Here is a 20,694-nt window from a genome sequence, read left to right as displayed (position 1 = left end):
AACCTTCACAAGATTCCACTGGATTCTACACATGTCTCAAACATAATGGCACAAGATACACAACAAGTCTGATTGGTTATTTACAGATCTTGTCTTGTTTTAAGCTTTACAAATTTAGGAGCTAAAAGTGGTCTTGTCTGTGTCTTGCAAGTCATTAGTACAGAATATGCAAAAGCTCCATTCTTCTCAGATCATAGAAGACTACAGATGGCACTTACTCCTAGATTCCTAACTTTTTATCTGCTAAGCAAAGACCATCTATCCACCTGGTTATGAGTGACAGAGGAAGATAATTTAAATGAGCTTGGCACCCATGATGTGAGCCACCTAGCACTTGTGTGGATTTGCAATGGAGATTAATGCCTGTTTAAAGCAGACAAAAGAAAAATGAGACACTGTAGCTGAAGTGCCAGGGATTAAAGCACCAAAAATTGGGTGCAACAGTCAAAATCTTCTTAAGTTAATTCAACCTGAATGAGTACAGCCATTTGTGGGTAAGGTGTGCTAACTTCAACATTTGAATTAATTTTTACTTCTTCATTCATCCCTGCTTCAACTAATAAGGGAAATGTGAAAATGCTTTTGAAAGTATCAGAACATTTTGCCTAATTTTACTTACTATAGTGAAAAGCTGACAAAAGTCATAATAGAATCTGAAACCATTTACTATACATTCTGTAAAATCTAGATTTCCTGTGAATGAGAATAAAAATGGCTCAAATATGTACATCTGAGCTGAGAAGGACAGGAAACAAATGGATAAATGTGTGTTTTGCTTACTTTAATTATATGGCCACACATACCTATATTTCATATATTTTGTTTATTAATATTTTTAAAATCAGTTTTTGATATTATACACATATACTTTTAATAAACAGTAAGTTCTTATTTTAAAAAATGTTAATACATAATTTTATTTTATATATTATTTACATGTTTATATATATTTAAATAACATTACAAGATTATTTAATATAATAAGAATTTATAAACATAATACATATATACCTCAAGCACTTTTGGCAGTCTTTAACTGGAGCACTGATGGTGAAGTACCTTACTATGTATTCCTTGATATTATTGATACTGTTAATTAGGTGTTGTCTGTTTCCCTCTGAGACAACACCACTTCTGCAGAGGAAACAACATTCTTTATCTCCTAATAGCTTTTGGTGGAGCCAAGCATGTACAGCAAACTCCAAAAGAACACTTCGGGTTAGTGAAGACAGTTTGTAAAGAACTTGTAGAAAAAGGCTTGGATTAAATACCTGGAGGAAGCCACAATTTTTTTGCTCAATGCTTCAGTAGCAGTAGTTGGAACATCCTTGTAAATAAGTAATAAAGAGACTAGGTTTTTTAGAAGCACACAGCCCTTTCATGTCACAACCCAACATATGTGAAACATGGTGGCAAGGAGGAAAACTAGTCAGAATGACAACAAAAAAAGTGAGTGCAGTCAGTAGCAAAACAAACCAGCACTTAGAATCTGAGTAGGCGACTCATATGATACGAAATGAGATAATTAACAGAAATAAAGCCCCAAACTGAAGAAAGTGGAAAACCTGTTTAAATTCTGTCACCTCAAATTGAAAGAGTGTCTGTGGTGACTGTTTATCAGAAAGCAGAAAGCAATACAAGTGATAGTGTTGAGAAACTTGTTATATGTCACTTTGCATTAAAAATTGCCTAATTTTTGGCAGGGGTGTATCATGGAACTTGTGCCTCGAGGCTTTGGGAGGGATTGGTCAGAGAAACAAATTTCAACCTCAAAAATAATCTGCAAATAACTAATATAAGTGAAATATTCAGAGAAAAAGGCAGAATAAACTTGGATGTTCAAAATTAAGGAATTCACAGGGCAGGACAGAGGGAGAAAACTGAGGAAAGCAGGCAGTCCAGAGCAGCATGTATTCTGCAGAAACTAATATAGAAGTCTGAAGGAAGATAAACCAGCTTCTGGACAAAAATACTAAAGAACAAAAAATCCCACCTTCTTTTTACCCAGTTAATTGTGCAGCTTCTTCAGGAGGAAGAAGGTAACCGAGGAGGACAAAACTGCTTCTGGAGGGAAGGCTACTTGTGATGTGATTTGCACACCCATTGCCAGACAGCTGCTGTGCTTGCTGTGGTGCAAAAGGAAAGAACTGTCTTAGGTGTTGCCTGGCAATGAATTTATGTTAATTTTTTTTCATTGAGGAAAAAGATGAAATGAGTGAAAAAGTTTTAAATAGTTATTTTTCTGATGAGTGCAATGAAAGAAAGGAAAAAAGGTGAAAATGTGGTTTTGAAGAAACAGCAGTTTTGGGAGAAGAACAAGTCACGCTATAGCCAGCATGAAAAAAAACACCAATAAGCACAGACATATCTGAAGCTTTGGAAGATAAGTTCAACAACTACTGATCTGAAAAATAACTTCTGCTAACTGTTGCAGGCATGATAAAATTTGAGAAAGTACAAGCGGAATTATAAAGGGGACACAGGTTCGGTTAAGATCCCATATATTTCACAAAAATTACGATGAGTCTACAAATCCATTAGCAGTAGTGGTTATGTGTCCTTACTCTGTACAGAGCCAAGCATGGTCTTTTGTGCTTAATAGTTTGCAACAATGGTAATATAGTACATTCTAAAAGGATTTTTGCTTTCAATTGCATTTTTTTTTACAAGACTTGAACAACCAAAGTGATAGTTTAATGATTGAAAGAGTTTAATTTTGTTTCTCTAGATATAGAGAAATGCCACTTAATAGCAGAATGGAGACATTAACTGAAAAGTAGTGCATGGAAATCAGCTAGAGGGATGAAAACAAGTTCCTGTCTTAGAATCACACCTCTAGCTAAGCATATTATTTTGTATATATCATGCACACATAGACACACATTTTAAGAGTTCAACTAGCTTTCTGTTTCAAACAGTAAATGGTAAAGTTACTTAACATTCTTACTTTTGGAGCATTAGATTGTAAGGTAGGCTCTTAAGGTTTGGGTTTGGATTTATTTTTTTTTTTTAATATAAGGATGTTCTTGTAAATTCCACATCTTTGCAGTTTACAGGTTTATTTTAAGACGGCAACTGCCAGCAGCCTTGTTCATCCTACTGTGTTTATCCCATAACATATCTTTTTGTTTCTCCACGAATTAAATTATAATTCATAATTCTATCTCTGAATTAGCTTCCCACAGAGACGCTTATTATAACAAATGCAGTTGTTATAACTCATTTTAACAATTTAGTCTGTAACTTGGCAGAAAGTACTTTACGTTTTTTCTGTTAGTGAACAGAACTTATTTTTGAAGGGAGTTTAAATGTTTATATGTACTGCATGCTGACTGCCTGATAAAGTTTTGCATCTCTGCCATTACAGTACATTAAGAATGTACAAATGCAGCAAACAGGAATGTTAGCAGCAGACCTGAATGTGAATTTGAAAGAACTAATACTGAAGAGAAAAAAATAACACCTTTGTGGAAAAAAACCCTAGAATTATGTTGATGTCTTAGTGTATGTGGAAATGTATTCTAATAAATACCGAGATTTCGAAGAAAAACTCCTGCCAGAATGTTGAAAAACTGTCTTATTACGGCATACAGTGCTTTCCCTGCAGGCAATTCTGAGTGATATGGCAGATATTAGGCTTTATTTATAGATACATAGGTAGACAGACTAATATATCTGTATTTTAAGCTATTTAAGACTGGAAATTATTAAAATGGATAATGTGTGTTTTCTGTCTCTCAGCGTATCCCTAAGCTGTCAGGGAACAGCCAGGCACCAGAAGGCTGCCCTGGGGCTGGGGGGCTTGGGGGGGGGAGGGGGGCAGTGCCATGCTGTTGCCAGCAAGGGTGCAGCCCTGCACAAAATGAGCAGGGCAGGGGTGGTGGCAATGGCTGGGGACAGCCACGGCCTGGCTGTCATCCTCGTGCCACTCTTTCCCAGGAGATGGTGCAGGGCTCTTGGAGGTACCATCTCAGGACATGCACAGCCAGCCTCCTAGGTGCAGGAGGAGGCTGCAGAGCCTGTTGGGGTGCTCGGAGTCCTAACACACTCCGTCTGTCTCTTTTGTCTTTCCCCACTTCTCTCGCTTCTAGTTTTCACAAGGCAGTGGTTTTTGTTTTTGGTGTTTTTTTTTTTTTTCTTCTTTTCTGTATAACTCATACACAACACTTTTCTTGCTGAACCTCTGTTTTGGCTTAAAGAAAAGTAGGTATCATGGGACTGTTTTTTTCTTTGTCAATACTACATTTCTCAGTAATTTCCATCATCTATGCCGGCATCCTTGGGTTAAAAAAATGCTTTGGAATATTCTTTTTGAGGAGCTAAAATGCCTTGTGAAGAGACAAGCATCAGGCATTTATGTGTCACTGCATTTCTGTGAACAAACAAGAGCTTGTCGCCGTGCCTGGCACCGAAGCCCCAAAAGTCAGAATAATTTCCAGTCCTTTTTTGCATTCTTTAAGTCTTTGCTCATGTAGTCGGTTGAAAAAAGATTGATATGGATGAAGCAAATTCATGGCTTTTAGATCCTCAAATTGCTCTCTTAGGAACAGAAAAATTGATATTACTTGTTAGTTCATAAATCTGTCAATGCTATGAGATTATTTTTAAAGCAAGGATTACACAATGCCACCTTGATCATACCATGCTTCTGTTTTTCTGGACAAAAGTATTGGCAGTCTTCATCAGCAGAAAGCCCATGTATCTAGGTGTCTTTACCCAAAATTGTTCATGCCATTTGGACAGAAATATTCCAACAACTAAAAAAATTCATTGAGTGATACCTTTTGACATTCTAGTGAAAAGTACATTTTAATTACCTTATTAATTTTTGCTCTGATACTGCCACAGGTGATCACTTGAAGGAGATTTTATTAACGTCTGAGTAATTTCATCAAAGGTTTATTTAACCCAACACAAGTAATCTAGATTAATCTCTGTGGCCTATGATGGAAAAAAATTTCTCAAGGCTCTCTGGAATACAATGTATAACAGAGTCCAAAGAGCACAAAATTCTGTCAGTCCAAACACATACACATGCCATAAAAACATAATTCGTTTACTGTAAATAACTTGCTGAGTTCACCCAGCTTGAATCTGCTCTTATGGAAGTCATACCAATAAAAGCTAGGAAATAGCTAGTTTTTCAGGAACTTTAAGCCATCACTCATTTGAAAATCTGACAGTCCATGGGAGGGGAGGTTGGGTGTGGAAAATTTAATTGCAACCATATCGCTACTCATGACATTAAAAGTTCTTTTTAACATCATTAAAATCATCGCCTGACAGCAATCTAGTATGTTTCCCCTCTGCTCTCTAGGAATAGCTGGTTTCCATTTTAGACTATTTCATTCAGTTAGGCTGCGTAAAAAGTAGGACACCAGACAATAGAAACACTTTTCTTTTCAGGAATGAACTCTCAGTACATTTTGAAGAGATCAATGGCCAAGGGACCTAAAGTTAATTATGTTATACAATCTGAAATTCTGCTTCCCAATTCCAGCATCCAATGTTTTTTATTTATTGTTTATTTAATACTCAGAATTAGACTGAATGTCATATGTTCATGTGAAAGGTTCATACTGTTACTTAAATGAATTGCTTCTTAAAGTGCACTAATTGTGAAATCACATCACTGTATCTCCAAATAGCTAAAATAGAAGCCACTAGCTGGGCAGAAAAAGATATGTTATTTTAGACAAGACAGAAATGTTAATTAAGAATCTTACATGTTGAGAGGAAAAATCCTCGTGTCCTACCCCTCTGACCAGGAGCAATTGCCCTGACAGATATTTGAAAATTTTACCCAGAAACAGCATTTTACTAAGCAGAAAAATTTTAATATCTCTCTCAATTTCCTTTCCAGGTGTTAGGGGTTATTATATAGAAAATTAAATGGCATATTGCCTAAAAGTACTGAAAATCCAATCTCAATATATACAAAATCACAAAAACAATGCATGCCAAATAAGTTATGCAAGTAGCCGTCTGGCTAAATTTCTCATAGCCTGAGCTGATTGTGTCCCAAGTTGTTTTCCAAATGGATATAATCTGGGGAGGAAACTAGATCTTCTGCTCATGATAGATGGCAGCCATTTGCCTATTACTTTTATTACTTAAAATGTCCTTGTTCTTGCTTTTAGATCCATATTACTTCAACTCAAGGTCAAAAGGAAAATGTGATTCTTATAACAATAATTTTCCTGATTGACTGAGATATTGGTTTTCCCATAGCTATTTGAAGGTATCACATTTATATATATATATATGTATACACACACACACACACACACATATGTATTTGTATATAAACATACATACATACACATGCAGAAACTAGGAAGCTTTTTAAAAGTAAAGGGACTGGGTTTGTACTCAGTTTCTACTAAGGATCAACAAGAATTTGGCAGCTGAAATCCAGTTTGTACCCTTGAAAACTCTTCTCCATAAAGATCATCTTCAGAGTTAATATCCAATAGAATAATCCTGTAGCCTCATTGATAGAAAAGCGTTGAGGTCCTGCTTCAGTACATATGCAAAACACCTTCTTACTGGAAAAGAGAAATTAAACAAATCATGTTCCATTTGCTGTATTTTCTCTTTTCTAAATGTAACAATAATATCTTTATCATTGATGTTTGCGTCCTAATTTTGTCCTAATTACAGTAGCACATATTAAAACATATAATACATGAGAAATCAGGGCAAAAACATGACTGTTAGATCATGGTCCTCTTAACATTTTTTGGAAGAAGAGAGAAGGGGGAAGGTTAATAAATTATTATTGTACTCTAAGACTAAAAAGTAAAATTACAAAAAAAAAAGTAAAAAGTAAAAAAAAAAAGGAGTAGATAAGAAGTCAATCTGTTGTTTTCAATAGCAAATCACTACAAATTGCATTTCCTAATGAAAATATAATACAATTTGTAATAATTTTGTGAGAACCGCAGAAGTGTTTAACAACAAAATATCTTTGCTAAAATATCTTGGATTTCAGCTGGAAAATAAGCAATTCTATTTTTCTGAAAAGGGAGGCAGTTCTTATCTGATGCCTTCAACTACTAATTCTTTGATACTGAAACCTGAAAAAATCTTTTCTTCCCAAAGACAACATTCCCCAGTTGCCCAAGGTCAAAATGGCTCCTGTCTATGCCACAGACTGTCCTCACAGTCTTTTTCAGTCCTTCTGTACGCACGTGACATTGTCTATCTGTCCAAATCCTCTGTTTCATGCCACCTCCTCTCTTTTACCTTCATCTATTCTGCCCTTAGTCCTCTAGGATTCATTTTTTCAAGCCTTTGAAATTCTCCCTTCTGTAGTTTCTCACTGCTGTTTTCCTATCACTCCTCCCTAGTTCTCCCATCTTTTCTATCCCTTCTCTAAAACCAAACCAAGTCCTGGTACCCTAGTATATGGACTCCTGTACCCACCCACACATTCTTCCTGTCCCTGCTTCCCACTTTTGCATACAAAACTGCTGTTGCCTGCAACCTACCACTGTCATGCTTCAACCCATGTTGATGATTCCACATTTCTTGCTATGTCCTTACTTCATTTCAAGCATGTACAAACTGTCTTGGTCTCTCCAGTTCCTGGGTCTTCAATTTCCACTGGAATTTCCTTATCTGGCACTGAATCTGCACTTGTTTTCTCTTATGGAAAGCGGTATTTTTATCATACGGCTTTGTTTTTCATAGTTTCTTCATATAACCTCCAGTTTCTTTCCCTACTTGTAATTTCTCCTGTTGCAGAACAGCTCAGTTTTCTTTTCTGTTTTCCTTTGCTCCAAGCTGCTAACTAGGCCAGACTAATCCCACCTAATTTTAGCTGTCTAAAAGCTAGCATGCAGCCTGAGCTGTTCATCCTATGGTGTTAGTTCTGAAGTTAAGAAAGAAAGACAGGCAGTTTCAGAGACTGATTCACAACACTTATGTATCTCAGGATGGGAGGATATAAACTGCAGAGGTGATTACTTTTCTGTATTAACTGTCAGAGGAATATATACAGCTAGAGCATATTACACAGTTGTTTTTTCATGGTTAAAATTAATCCTCTTAATATATATTCCATTGTAATTTCATCCCCTAACTTTTTGCCTTATGATCTCCCACAATTATTCCACAGCTCTATATAACAATTTTCAATTTCTCTATTACAAATTTTAAAGAATTTTAAAGAAATTAATGACTCATTTCTCACAAATAAAATTCTGTTTCTCATAATATAGTCTGTTATCTTTTTTATTTTACCATTATTGAAAAGACTTCTTGTTGTATTACCTCACTGTTATTGAGTTGGTCAGGATAGTTGAAAAGTATATCTGTTCCTTAATGAGGATGGTTTTAATTCAGCTTTGAATACATAGTTGTTAACTAGGAATGAAAAGTAGCCACTATTAATAGAAGAGGCTGGACAAATCAGACTAGTAGTTGGCATAAATTTACAGCAGTTCAGATTGAGAAAAAAAAAAAGAAAAAGAAAAAGAAGGGAATCTAGCTGTTTTAGACATGACAAAAAAACATCCCTCAAACCACAGAAAAATCAGTTTGCTGAATATGTTAGATGTCTACAGACAAGAAACTTGAGGTATAAATAATTAGATCTAGAAGCTTGACTATTTTATCAACAGTATGACTTATCTGGAATAATGCACAGTTCATGGTGTAATACACATGCATAATTCATAATACACAACCTGTATTTATTAATGTTAACAAATTTAAGAAAATGAAATAATAAGTATAGTACATATAAATGGATATTCTATATTTATTAATATTGGTCTAAAAATTGAACCACATAACATTTTAAACCAATACAATCAATATTTATATTAATATAAAAAGTCAGAAACTAAAAATGGGAAGAAGTGCTTCCATCCAGCTCAGAGACACATATTTGCTCTGAAGTCCAGAATGTTGTTAAAGCCAAATACAGCTGATGCATAACAGCAAAAGATGACAAGTATATCGTACTAAGGATTATGGTGATTCAAGCCAAGTGAGCCAAGGTGGAGATAACTTTTTGTAAAGATGGAGCAAAATTCTCTGAATCAGAAGACTAAGTGGTTTTGTAGGGATGTTAAATAGGCATGTGTTAGAAGAGGAATTTAAAACCCATTCAGTATACGCATGGAATGAGCTGAGGGTTTTATAGAGAAAGTAAATGATGCTATAGAAGAGTGTTTTCTTCTCCTCACTACAGAATAACTGACAAAGACTGAATGCAACTTAAGCGATGGTGATCCTAAATCACTGAAGTAGGAAGAAAAATAATGAAAAACTGATAAACCCAGAAGATTTAAGAAGACAGATTTCAATAAACTATGGAGAAGTGAAAACTAATAACCCCTCAGAGAAAGTCCAAGGCAAAAACAAGTAAATGAGACCTGATATTTTCTTAAGGAAATAATGTTAAGTATAATTCCCAGCTACATTTTAGGAACTGGATTAAGGAGTCCCAGTATTGAAGATGTGGGGTTTTTAGATCTTGTGAAGCATGACTGAGGGTCCACAAGACAGGTAAAGGGCAAACAGATCCACCTTTTTCTTTTTAATTAGCACAACTAGTTTTGAGTTTCTGCACTCTGTTACTGCATACACATAACATATAGTGCCCAGAAAGACAACTACATCTCCCATTGGACAATATGACATATTAACATAAAATACATCAAAAGTGATAATGTATTTATATATGTGAATTAATGGTTTTGTTCATTTCCTAATATTTACTGATCTACTTCCCAATACTATCAGTACAACTGATACAATAGAGCGTCTTCTGATTTTCTAGATAAATTAGCCATCAACAGACAAGAGAAAATCAGACCTTTTTTATTCACCAGTAATATATACTCCCAGAAGAAGATCAAAGTAGAGAGAGAAAGTTTATTGGGCTAATTTAGTTGTGAAAGAAATTGCTATTCTCAGCATTGTCTTTCTTACACTTTATGAACAAAAGCACTTGGAGGAGACAAATGTGGAGATCTTTGAATGCAAAGCAAAATATGAGCATGGAAATTCCTTGCCTGCTAATGCAAGAAGTAAAGCATTTTGACTACAATCCACTGAAAGACAACTGGGAGGGACACACACATTTATATAGTAAACCAGAACAACTGAAAAGAAATAATATAGATAGCCTAATAAAAGTTTGTATTCCTGCCAAGAAATAAGTGTTCATGCCAAACATGTTCTGGAGCACAGCTGCCAAAAAAACCCTGAAAGCATTATGAAACACACTAAATCTATACATAAAGGAGGCTTAGAGAAGAAAAAAAAAATGTTTATTCTTAAGATTCAAGTATATGAAATCATTATGGTTATTTTATGCACAATAAGCAAAGCTCTGAGCATGCTGCCAAGCATTCAATGATGCATTCATGTGGGTTAAGAAGCATGTTGGTCTTAAATTCAGGAAAAAGGCTCAAAAAATCTGTATCTAATTGAGTGTCTGAGATATGCTACACATCCATATTGACACAAAAACTTGCATATGTTGTTGGACAGCTCAGTCAGCTCTTGATGAAGGTCATTGAAGATGCACAGAGCAGGCATCCTGGGTGCTGTCTTGAAGAAGATGAAAAGTGGATTGCCATGTGGCTTACAAATGAGAACCTCTGTAAGGAAGCTGAAGGCCCTTAAGAATCCTTCCTATTCTGCCATTTCCAAAACAGTACTTTCACCACCACATCCTGGGGGTCAGATCACAAATTTTTAGCTTTCCTCTTGAAGTTAGTCTGTTGAGGGGTAAAAAAAAATCAGGACTCAGGGATCCAGGAGGGGAACTGGAAACCAAAGGTCAGTGACAAGGCATGATTGGGAGATGGAGCTGCCATCTTCTAAGAGACTGAAGGTCAGGGGCTCTGCTTCAGAGCAGAGAAAGATGAGGGATGACAGACTGAGGTTTAAAATTCATGAAGGCAGAGGGTAAGGTGAATTCAAAACTGTCATTTACCAAATCCCATAATACTGGAACCAGAGGGTGCTCGATGACACCAGTAGGAAGTGAGATTAAAATAGCTGAAAGTACTTTGCACAGCAGGTATCAAACTTTTGGAACTTGCTGCCACAGGAGGTTTTTTTAATGTCCGTCCATGAAAAAGGATTTCAGACATATTCTCCTTACTCCTTCTTGTGGGCTACCTAAAACCTTAGTGCTCAGACCACTTATGACACTTGATGCAGGAGCCTAGACCTTCCTCTGTCTGATTTCTACACTGCATCTTCAGCTCTTATGTAGACATAAAATCAGCAACCAGGAGTATGCTCTTAACTTTTTAGCATTACAGCACCACCTACCACAGTGTCTGACAATTGTTTTTCAGTATCTGCCTCCTTCCCCATGAAGATACACAAGCAGGCACATTAATTTGTTTTCCAGGAAAGCAGTTTAGTTTACACAGCATTCACAAGTTTCCCTGTGGAATAGGATGTAAGAAATATGCTTGCAGCACTTGGAAAAAAAGAGAGGTAAATCACAAATATGTGTGAAAGGTTATTGCAGTTTGAGTCCAAATCAGTTTGCCTCACACAGGGCACCAATTGTCATGGCACAAACAACAAAAGGGCTTTACTGTGAATCAGATTCTACTGTCCACACTGTTTGGTTCCTCCCAAGGCCAAACCACACTGCTCCTTGTCTCTGCTAAGTCCAGGTTCTTCCTTCTCCAAGCTCCTCCTCCACCAGACCTCCCACCCCCAGGCTCCTCAGGGCTATTTAACTACTTAGCAGGAATGAGCTACAGCTGCACATCGTCCATGTCAATCAACATGGCCTTTGAAGCAAGGCCACAGCTGCACATTATCAATGTCAATCAACCCACTGCCTTCATTCCTCTACAAAAGGTGGCTTACTATGGGTGGCAGGAGAGGAAAATGGCTGAAACTGTGATTTGCAAGGTGGTCATTTTAGTAATGGTACTCTCTCAGGTTACTGCAAGACTAAAGGGGAGTTCCTTTTCTAACATTAATAAAGCATGAACTTCTAAGCATAAAACCTTCTGCTTTTGATGGGCTGTGAAGTTTATGATTAACTTGCGTCATTACTTCTCCCTTTATCACAATACCCAGTGAAGAGAGAATATAGTTTTGATTTTCTTTTTTGTCTGCAAGCAGGAAAGGAAAAGTGACCTCTGAACAGATATTTATTTTTTTTGTCCATTATTGCTGATTCTATACATACAATTCTGTGAGGCAGACCCAAGCTGAAGAAATCTATATTTGTTTTCACAAAACAAGGAATTTTCCTTATTCATGTAACTTTTTTTGCAATTAATCATTGTATCACAATTTTAATTATGATTTTCAATTGTTGCTATGATCAAGCATCTTGGAGTTAGGCTCAATAATAAACATCAGAATAAAAATATTTATGATGGTGGTATCACAACACCTTAAATTCCATTTTCAATTTTAATCAGCCCTTTGATAAAATCTACATTGATTTTAATGGCTGAAAAAGGGCAGAGAGAGGACTTAAGTATTCTGCACAGTAAAGAAATAATTAAGCAATAATGAAAATAGTATGATCAAAACTAGTAGTTTGTTCTTCTACAAAACCTGGCTAGTATCATGGTGTTGGCTCACTTCATTTCCAGCTGCTAGATTTCACTAAAAGAAGCTAAAAATAAATTCAATACTTTCCTAAAATGCCTTTCCCATGTAAGCAAGTGCTGCAGTTGCCATAGGGATGTTATAACATCACGAATGGGAAGCAGTTCACATAGTGGTAAATAAGCACATTGGTGGGCAAGTTGTCCATTTGAGCATGTCTCTAAGAAGAAATCTCTCAGACTATATTTTTTGAGGAGGGGAGGTTAAAACACACACACACACACACAAGGACCACTGCTTTAGTCTGCAATAGTGCAAATCACTGAAGTACGTTTCCACAGATGTGGGCATAAATGCATATGAAAGATATACTACCTATGCTGAGTGCTGTAGCACCTAACTTGTAGGTCCTACATCTTCCATTAAAAAGGGATAAAAATGTTTAAGATATCTTTAAATTCTGTGAAAACAAAAACATCGTTGTGTTCTTGCGTTTACCATTTGTTCAGTAAGCCTGGAGCTGTCCAGCCTGTCCTGATTTTCTCTTCTCCTTTGTAACACATTAAGTGACTGAATTCTGGTAGTATGTTTTTTGCTTTATACTATCCATTTGTTTTGAAAGTCTATTCAAATAAACACAAAGATGCCTAACAAACCAATGGACTTCCTTTCCAAGGTTTCTTCATAATGTTCTACAAATTTCAAAGGTCAGATGATATAAATAAACAGTGACTTCACCGAAGTTGATACTACTGTCCTGATTTACAGCAAGTAGTAATCTAGCCCCAGCACTCAAGCTTTTCATTCTGTGCTCAACCCAGAATAGAAAGCAAATGGTTGGATAATAAATACCATAGAAACAAGGCTAAAAAAAAAAAGAAAAACAGCTCCCAAATCCTATAAAGAGTCAATTCGGGAAAAAAGAAGAAAAGCCAGATTGTCTGTAGTTGAAATAGAATTCACTGGAATTCAGCAACAAGATCATTTAAATACAAAATATGATCATTTCTACATTTTTTTGGTACATGCTTTCAGTTCTTGTCTGAGGGCTTTTTCTTTTAAGGCTGACAGTTGCACCAGTCTTACCAAATAATTACCAGCTGCTTGTTCTGAATTCAGTTTCAAAGTGGTCCCTTTCCCAGTCAGCTGTTTCCCATTTTGTGGATCAAGCTTTCTGAACTAGCCTCTCACAACACTATTATTCCTCTGCTTTGAACCCATAGCCACTTGTTTCCTCAGATAAATAAGGTGTAGGTTTCCCCCTGAAGTGTGCCCCATCCACTTTGCAGTATATGTATAGCTAGAGGAGAGCTCAGGCTGGTCAAGGATGTTGACCAGTAAACAATCCCTCTGTTTACTTATTCCTCTCTGGGATTTAACCTTAATTACATTAATGGCTCCATTTTAAAATATTAGGCCCATAGCAGAAGACAAGTGCTCAAACATAACACCTACATCCCCAAGTAGTGCTCCATGATCTGCTGATCTTATCAGGTTTTGTATTATCCCAGTGTCAGGACAGGATTAAGTTAGAAGAATCATCGGCCATCTTTCCTGATTTATTTCATTTAAACTAATATCTTTTGGGACCATGTGGCTGGTCAAGAGCAGCAGATGCAACCCAGTCCTCTAGAGTTTGAATTATAGTGCAAAAAGTAACCGCACTAACTTGTAAATTGGAGATTTTTCCCCATCCTTTCTGTGTCCGGTGTTCAGAGCCTGGTGGTTAGGAGAGAGTGAGCCTTAATAAGTGGATATCAAAATGGTATTTGGTCAGATTGTTACCAGGGCTGCTAGAACCCCACAGTGGAGTCCAGATCTGGGGTGAGATACAAATCATCTCTCCAGCTTTTAACAAGAAAGATTTGTGTATTGCACTAGTCACCTAGATTCCCTTTATAGTCAACAGGGAGAAATGACATTAGATAGGGTGAATTAATCTATTATAGATATGTACTCAAGCATGAGACAATTAAGGTACACTCTGCTCTGGATATGACTATTTATCTCCTTTGGTTATAATGGAAACCTAGAATGAACAACTCAAATGTGTACATATACATGACAGATTTAGGCAGACAAAAATCACCTTGGCTGCTCATACTGTCCTTGCAAGCAGTCAGCATTCACTCTGAGCTTAGCTTGCCTGCAGAAACCATGCTTCTGCACAGAAGGCAATGCCAGAAACTGTCTCAGAAGGATCTCAGAAGCCTTACAGGCAACCACTGGCAGCAAGGGCAGATGCGGCAGCTGGGGACTGCAAAGTATGGTGGCATCCACTAACAGAGCATGAGTGCTGGCCACACAGAAGATTATGCTGGTCAGCTCTGGGAACACTACCAGGGTTGGATTTGAAGCAAAAAGTGAATTGAATACCTGTGTTCCACCCCCTCTATTCTGTGAGCTATTGCTCAAAAGCAATAGCCCTCATTTCTGTCCATACTTTATTAAGTTTGTGCTTTGTGCCTTTCATTTTATCACAAGTGGCTGGAAATGAAATATGCTGGAACTGGCAGTTGGTTTCAATATTTCTGAACTTTTTCTTTCAACCCAACATGAACTCTATTCAAACAGGATTTTGTAAGTTTTGCTTTTTGGCTAAAATTATAAGAAGATGCTGACCTAAATGTAAAGTGATTGTTGGTAGTCCCAGAAATGTGTTTTTCAATGAGAAAAGTGCTTGAAAAAAATATGATCCAGCTTCCCTGTCCCTCTAACTGTCAAGTAAAATGGCTAAATGAGCAATATGATCCAATATTTAGGCTGAAGGTACAGCTGATTTTTATAGCACTGGAGAAGACCCCAGAGTGGACAGAAAAGCAGAGCAGGCCCTTGTATAGACTTTATTGTTTTTAAAAAATGAGTAACCATACTTCATTGACTCGTCCAAAAGGTCCCATGAAAGTAGGTGAAGCTCTTTCTGAGGCTGGATCCACTGAACAATGTTTGGAAGTAACACTAATCCAGAAGAAAAGTAGTGTTCAGATAGGTGTCAGCTTCCGTATTTTATTACATTTGTGTGTATGTATATACATACAATTTTTATATACAGAACTGTATAGTTATATGTACAGTTTTAAATTAACCATGACTAGAAAATTTTGCTTTGTCATGCATGCTCTTTTTGTTTATATGTATACATATGTGTAAATATAAATATGCACACACACACACATTTAAATATATATATACAGCATAAGAAATCTAGATTTTTCAGTTCTGACCCAAGACACTGAATATGTATGAAAGTACATACAGTCAGCACAGACTGATTGTATACATGTTAGAGTGACCTTTGTAATGTTTTTTGTGGTGTTTAAAGGGTCTCTGGTTTGAAGGTTATGACTCAGGTGAGGTTTTTATATAACAAAATAGAGAAGGGAGAAGCCAGGAAAGACCTCTGTCAGTTGCTTTCCCGAATGCTTTAACAGCAGCTTCTGAATCTTCTTCCCTCTGGGGAGCCCTGGTGCTGTTACACCTCCAGCTTTTGCTGACACAGAGACTTCTGTTTTTACTTCATTGGCATGAAATGCAAAATGGTAGTCGGTTGAGGATAAAAATTTAAATATTAAATTAGTTTCATTTTTATTGTGTTTGTGTTAGTTGTTTACAAATAAATAACTGGGTAGAAACTCTGTTAGTCGGTTGAATATGCATGAATGAATACCTCAATTTACAGTTCTGTCTGAATCAAGGTATGTGAGTGATACTGTTAGTGTCATCAAGGCAATTGCCACTCAGGCTGGGTTAGACACCGCAGTAGCAGCACTAAAAGAAAAAAGCTCCTTTCAATGACAGAATTGTATCTGTTGGGATACTGCAGCCACAGCAGGCTGTCCAAGCTGTGCAAAATGGGGAGGGATGAACGAGCTCTGATGACAGCAGGCCCTTGCATCCTAATTCAGCCTCTAGCTTAAGTTCAGCCAAGCTCCTCCCTGTTCCTTACATGTGAGGTATGAAAGTTTCTCATGCTGAAGGTGGTCGCTAAGGAGGCTGCTGGGCAGGACAAATTGCCAGTGGCTGCCCCATACTAACCCCTTTCCACTACTGTATTTACTGACAAGCCAGTAAGCAATTGAAACTTTTCTACACCAAGATAGGCAGGAACAAACTCTTCAGCTGGAAAACTTAATCCCTTCTGTCAGGCCACTTCATACAACTGACTTGGTCTAAGATTTCCTAATGTGAATAATGTTAACAGGACCATGAAGACCTTTGCCTGTCCTCTTAGCGTTTATTCCTCCTCTCTCTCTGCCTCTCGTGCAATGTTTTAGCAAATGAATTAAATATTAAATTCTTGCCATATTATATATGGGAGCTGACAGATATACTGAGCCAGCAGTACTTGCCAGCTAGATGCCAGCTATCCTACAACGGGTACACTATACTGACAGGCATACAGTGTCAGCTTCTCTGACAGCACATGCTACGCCAACTTCTGCAGCTTCTGACCAGGCCAGCTCTGGAATCATATGAAGTAAGGCTAGACATGACATTGCAAGTCATGTAATTTGTACCCCTCTACCCAAAGACAAGATCAGCTGCTTCTGAACCATTTGTGAAAGGTGACCATCTTACTGGTTCCTAAGACCAAAGAGTGAGAGTAATTCACAATCTCAGGGCAATCTATTCTAGAAAACAACCATCAGACGATTGGTATTGCTTTTTTGTAACGTCTAATACAAATCTTCCTTGCTCCAATTTATGCTTATTACCGCTAGTTCTGTTCTTAGGGAACGAGGAGCATAGTTTGTTATTCTTCTTTGGCAGTTTCCTTTAGAATATGTGAAGACTGTTAGCCCATCTTTCCTCCTCATTTCTTTTATAGACAAAATGAACCTAATTCCTCTGGTCCTTCTGTGTAAGTCATTCTTTAGATTGCAGTTCATTCTCATTGCACACCCCTGAGCTCTTTATGAGAGTTAAAGGACAACCATTACACAATATCAACGCATGACTTTGCTGTAATCACAGAAACTAAAATAAGGTGTGAGGGTGATTTGCTGTTTCTTTCCAGAGGCATAAAATAGTCTATTCTTTTATTTTTTCAGAGTTCTTTTACCTCCTCTGAGACAGTTGTTGAGGTGCTTTGAAGGCAGTGCCACCTTAGACTCTATTTTGCTTGCAATTGTCAAAGTTGCAATTGTATAAAAATATCTGCCAAACTCTCTGCAATGAAGGTATGACCTCATTACACTGGGAAGAAAAGAGCACACATGGTCCCTTAACCTAGTAATATATATTGATATCTTGTTGATACTATTTTACATGGAGGAAATTTATTTCTTTGTATTTGAAAAGACCACTGTGAGAAACAGCTGTATAATTCAGAGGTTGTTTGAGAACCCATATATGCCCAGTCTGGTGCTAAAGGGCTGTGGCAAGTTCCTTACAGGTCTCATGCTTCCTTAAGTCGACACTCTTGGAACCACTTTTGGTTGGCTGACTGGTGATGTCAGCCCATCAGATTGAGATAATTGTCACGCACCAAGAGGAGGAATCTGCAGAGACTGCAACATGGAAAAGATTTTTCCACTCTGCTATTCAGGGTGCTAGCATACACCCTCTCATGCCTGGTATCCAGCTTTGATTTAAGGCAGCAAGCACATGGCTTGAAAAGTGGCCCCAAATCGCTGCCTGCAAGCTGCTGTAACAGTAATACAGATACAGACAGGAACAGTGCATCCACCTGACACAGCTCTGTGATATGTCAGCAATTGGAGCAGTGGCTGAAAAAGCACAAAACACAAGCTCTTCAGCTGAAGAAATCTGACAGTGACCACACATGACTGTGTTATGCACTGGAAGTGGCACAGGTACAGATAATACATGGGCCCACAGCAACAGGCTTTGCAGGTAGATTTGGTAAAACTGGTTAGACATGCCAGGAGCCTTTACTCAGCTGTAGATTGTCATGCTGATGTCTCCAAGCAGAAGAGCCATGATGAGAAGCAACAGCAGCATATACCCTTTTTCCCCCCAAGAATGTAAAAGGTTTTGGGTGCTGAATATGAAATTTGTTTAGCTGTGTTTACCCTTCTTTTTACCAATACCAAGTAATTTGTTGAAAAGACAAAACAATAGGCCTGTTCTTGATATCTCTGCTACATGCAACCAGGTCAAATGCCACAAAGCTCCAAATAACCCTTATTACATATAAGTCCTGTGCCAAAGCACTGAAATAAAAGACCAGCCTGTGCATGGAGACAATTTGTATCTTTAGCCCCACTTGGACAGAAATAAAATATATTTTTTCTTCTTATTTTCCCCCCAAACTAAAAAGTTTTTTGAGAGGTCGGTGCATTTTTCAAACTTTCCCATCTTTAAAAACAAAATGTTAAGAACAAGAAAGGAAACAACACAAAGTAATAATAAAAAAATAATACTTAATCAAAGGACACAAATCTTGATTACTGTTTACTTTTTAGTTTTGTTTTCCCAAGGTATTTCCTTTCCCAGTTCCCAGCCAGCCAGCGCTCCTGGGTGAAAAGAATTTTCAGCAAATACTGTTCGCTTCTGGATTAATAGCACCTCTTGCATTTATATAACAGTAAGGAGGGCATATTCTCATTGAAATGTTTGTTCCTTGCAGATGCTCCCTGCCACAACTCACTTTCCAATTCTGGACATGCTGAATCTTTCCTCATCTTCAGTCTGTGTGATTAGTACCATTATTCAGGATCTTTGGTACCCATTTCCTCTCCTTCTTTCTACATGTGCTGTCAGGTAAGTGGTGATTTGGGTGCCTCCATGAGAGGTTTATTCCCATCTCTCCCTTTTAAATCACAACCACTGGTCTTGTCAGACCACAAAGCAAAGTTTTTCTGGGCTCTGCCAGACCAGCAATTCCAGGTTGTAATTTCATTACCTGAAGTGCAGGGAGGCAGAACAGTCTGCATGTATCAATCTGCAGACAGGACGTTTACATGAGTGTACTGGATTGCCATGCTGCTGGAGATTATGCTAGCCTATGACAGAGAACCTTAACCATCACCACTATAAACTACGCACACATTCATATTTGATCAGCTGCTCCTTTGACTTGTACAGACAGGTTATTCAAGCATGTCCTAAAACTACTACACATTTACCAAGGAAATTGAGGAAATAATCTGCATATTTGTCTCTGACACAAACAACACAAAATATACATCTATGAAACACTTTTTTCACATTGCAAAAATGAATTTGCTCATTTACTACATATTTCAGTAATTGCCAAACCAACATGCTCAAGGCATGACAACTGACACCAATCACAGAATTTTTTATGATGGTAAGTCTTTTCCACTGAAATGTAAGCCAGTCAGTAAAGTAACAGCTAATAACACTGAATACTGCTTTGCAGTGCTTCACTGTCCATACAAAGAAACATTTACAGACATGGAGTTTTATACTTCATAAAGAATATATCCTAAAAAAGGATTGGCTGTATTTAAGCCAGCTTAGTTGAGAAGAATTCATGGGGGACAGAATTTCTTATATTTGTTCAAAATGGTGGTACATTTAATCATTTGATAAACATTTGTCATACTTCCAACCTCTGCCTACTGCCTTTGCATGTAAAAAAACCCAAATTATTTACAAGTTTGAACATATAAAAGGTCACTGGTGGCATCAACATGAACTATCTTAGCCTTTGAGCTAGATTAAACAACAAAAGTAATGTCCTAAATCCCAAATTCCAACAAAAATCAATTTCCCACAAGAGTATCCCATGCATGGGATGACGAAAAACTGAAGACTTGGGCACACAGAAAAAGACACTGGCCACAGATTCCTTTTGCTGAGTGTGACTCTAACCATTGCTGGGGAACAGTAAGATGCCTGTAGCCAGCCGAAGCTCTTCTGGTGCATCAGACAAACCAGAAACAACAAACCATGTGTTTCTGAAGAACGTCATGGTTAAACAAAGGAAGATTCACTGATGGGATTGTTCCTCACTTTAATTTGTCCTTGGACAATATCATTTGATCTCACCCTCTGCAGGAGAGTTAGGATTGCTAGATACAGTCCAACTTTAAGACAGTATAAATTATATATATATATATATAAATATCCCATTAAAATAAAAAGTAATGAAGCAGGAGCTTTGGGGGACAAAGAAAACCTGACGTACAAATCAGCTCCATTCTTTTG

At 37.3% G+C, this 20,694-nt stretch overlaps 1 long non-coding RNA gene across 1 annotated transcript in view; it reads left to right on the top strand.

The window, feature by feature from the left end:
• Positions 1-19,275, top strand: part of LOC129784797 (uncharacterized) — a 69,424-nt gene extending 50,149 nt beyond the window's left edge. The window contains exon 4 of the long non-coding RNA XR_008747891.1: positions 19,148-19,275. This is a non-coding gene — a long non-coding RNA (uncharacterized LOC129784797). The remainder of the gene's footprint in view (positions 1-19,147) is intronic.
• The last annotated feature ends 1,419 nt before the right edge of the window (positions 19,276-20,694 follow it).

The sequence above is a fragment of the Falco peregrinus genome, chromosome 6 (genome assembly GCF_023634155.1).
Source record: "Falco peregrinus isolate bFalPer1 chromosome 6, bFalPer1.pri, whole genome shotgun sequence".
NCBI lineage: Eukaryota > Metazoa > Chordata > Aves > Falconiformes > Falconidae > Falco > Falco peregrinus.
Note: the sequence above shows the minus strand (reverse complement) of the source record. Positions and strands in the feature narration are given on the sequence as shown.